Genomic DNA, 2,997 nt, shown 5'->3' with positions numbered 1-2,997 from the left:
CCCTTAAATCGTGCCACAACTCTGAATAATTAAAAATTCTAATGAAAAGACGAGTTGTGCGGGAAGGGAGGTTTGAAAAAATTGCGAAAATCAAAGTAGGCTAAAGGAAAACTATTTCATTATATCTCCTCTATTATCACAGTACGGACTGATCTTAAAATTTAAATGTGTGTTATACCAACGCATAGATTAAGCAGGTTTCCTTAATTTTCTGCTATATAATCGAGTGTCGGAGTTTTAAAGGAACTGTTCGAATGCTGACCTTGACTTGGACTGTTATAATACTTTGTTGACTCATATTTCTATCTTCCTACGAAAATTTCATTGTTGTTAATTATATAACGGATTTCCTATTGCTTTTGACGGTTGTATTTTCGATAAACTCAGTATCATATCTAATAATAAAAAGAGTATCAGTTTCAGCGACAACGAAATCGAACAAACACCTCCATCAATCAGAATCTCGGCAGGAACAGTGTTGCCATACATGCCTGGCCAGATTAATTGGTATGAGGTATAGTAATTTAAAAGGCACATATTTATCATTAAAGATATCATTGCTTTAATTTGTATCTGTATATTCCGGTATCTAACAAATCAATGAGGGCCTTGGTTGGAATACAAAGTCAATTTGGTACACGTTCAAACACAACGGAAATCCACCAAGCACCGCCCGAGTGCATCGCGCAGTGTTACCAAATCCACCTGTCCTCGGCTGGCACAATCAGTGCGTCAGACTCCCTGGAACCTAGTATAGTCCTGCATCTCTTTCCACACGTTCTCTTTAGTGAGCAGGGCGAAAGAAAACGTGATTTTTGGTATAACTAAAATGATATATAATAATTTTGAGTGTTGCAAGAGTACGCGTATGAAAAATGAAACATATCCTGACTGATGTGTAGGGAAGGTAAATGGTTAATATGCCAAAATAGGATTCTTGAGTGTATGCTGAAATGTAATGAAACAAGAGACCTGTTTACTCATACCCAACAGGTAATTAAAAGAAACCAGCCATATACTGTATATAACTATTACATTCGTAAGTCTGTTCCTGCACGGTAAAAGAGTGTGTGTGAGTGAGGTGGAGGAGGGGAGACGGAGAGGGAGACCGAGGATGAGATGGAGAGATGTAGTAGAGAGGTATATGAGAGAGGGGGTGTACGTTGGGGGGAATGGTGAGTGAGATACTAACCACAAATAGATTTACTTCAGTTTATCACATCTAATCCCTGGAGTCAATGCTGGCCATCATCCTGTGCCAGACTCATCCGCTGTTCAGCTACGTATGATTAACGAAAGAAATGCATCAGCTGTTCCCCAGCCCTTTTAAGTATGGCTGCATGTGTTTGGCATTTGCCTTGTAAATATTTTTTTTTTTTTTTTTTTATTCATTGCCAGACGCCATGTATCCCAGATGGGGTGGCCAAGGGCTTAGAATTAATTGTTTTACAGGGAGGGGCACTAATCCTCCACCAACCCCACTTGACACGTAGGGATGCCAACAGCATCTGGTGTTCCCAGGTGGTCACCCATCCAAGTACTAACCAGACCCAACGTTGCTTAACTTCGCTGATCGGACCGGAAGCGGTGTACTCAACGTGGTATGGCCGTCTGAATAATAAAGTGGCAACGATACTGCCGGCCGGCTGCAGGTAGGCAAGGGTCCCCGACACAATCTGCCTTATTTTACATTAGAGTATTATGCATAAACCATACATTTTCAGCGACCTATGATAAATTGAAATAACATTATACGTTAATGCCTGCTAACCATGTCAAAATTGCCTTTACTGCACAAAATAACATATGGGTAACGTGAAATTTGTCCACGTCTAGGTGCGTCGCTCATTTGTTTTTCCATTAGCAGACGATTTGCACGAAAAGGCTAGTTTGTTTGTCTGCCTCTCCACGTAGCTCCACACTCCTCTCAGATAACGTATCTCCAAACTACTTTTCACACAAATTAAAAACTATTTGGTTAAGGACTGGCAGTTATCAAAGAACTGATGAACAATATCCTGGCTTACCTTTGTTTATCTCAGCAGTTGGGAAGCTGTTGAAACACTGTTAACACTGATACGGTATACACACAACTCCAGCGTCCTCTCCCTCTCACGGTTAGAGGGTGACTGACGGAATTCGAAGTTTCTCTTGTTCACCGAGCTCCAGTTCGAGATATTATTCCTATCTATATGTCTATCTGTCAATAGCCATACGCCTAAATCTCGTAAGGGGTGGCCACAAACAAATCGCCTTCATGTCGCCCTGTCCCCTGCAGTTTGGCTGCCCTTCCCCCAACTTATACCCCCCACTTTCATATACCTCTCCACTCCATCCCTACATCTCGTCGTCTGTCTCCCCCTCCCTCTCCCCCCCTCTATCTCACACACATACACTCCTAGTTAGTCTCTCACTTTGTGCCCCCGACTTACATCCCCCTCTTTCATATACTTCTCTATTTCATCCTTCCATCTCATCCTCGGCCTTCTCCTCCCTCTCCTCCTTCACCTCACTCACATACACTCTCCTGGTTAGTCTCTCTCCATCCACCAGTTCATACCCTCCTCTCTCATATACCTCTCCACTCCATCCCTCCATTTCATCCTCGGTCTCCCTCTTCCTCTCCTCCTCCACCTCACTCACATACACTCTCCTTGTTAGTCTCTCATTCTCCACCCCCCAACTTACCCCCCCTCTCTGTCTGTGTGGTATACTGTCTGTCTGTTTGTCAGTCTCTTTGCATGTCTGCCTGAGTTTGTCTGTCTGTCTGTCTGTCTGTATACTTGTGTCTGTCTGTCTGTGTGTGTGTCTGTCTGTCTGTCTGTGTATTTGTGTGTGTGTCTGTGTATTTGTGTGTGTGTGTGTGTCTGTGTATTTGTGTGTGTGTGTGTGTCTGTCTGTGTATTTGTGTGGGTGTGTCTGTGTATTTGTGTGTGTGGGTGTGTCTGTGTATTTGTGTGGGTGTGGGTGTCTGTGTATGTGTGTGGGTGTCTGTGT

General features: G+C 43.1%; 1 non-coding gene across 1 annotated transcript; it reads right to left on the bottom strand.

Moving 5' to 3' along the window:
• Positions 1-1,496: 1,496 nt before the first annotated feature.
• Positions 1,497-1,615, bottom strand: LOC145413319 (5S ribosomal RNA). The gene has a single exon (XR_013899718.1). It is a non-coding gene; the product is annotated as a 5S ribosomal RNA (ribosomal RNA).
• Between the last annotated feature and the right edge of the window lie 1,382 nt (positions 1,616-2,997).

The sequence above is a fragment of the Coenobita brevimanus genome, chromosome 95 (genome assembly GCF_032717465.1).
Source record: "Coenobita brevimanus isolate Jiangsu-jjx chromosome 95, ASM3271746v2, whole genome shotgun sequence".
NCBI classification, from domain to species: Eukaryota; Metazoa; Arthropoda; class Malacostraca; order Decapoda; family Coenobitidae; genus Coenobita; species Coenobita brevimanus.
The sequence above is the reverse complement of the archived record's forward strand: the minus strand, read 5'-3'. Positions and strand labels throughout refer to the sequence as shown.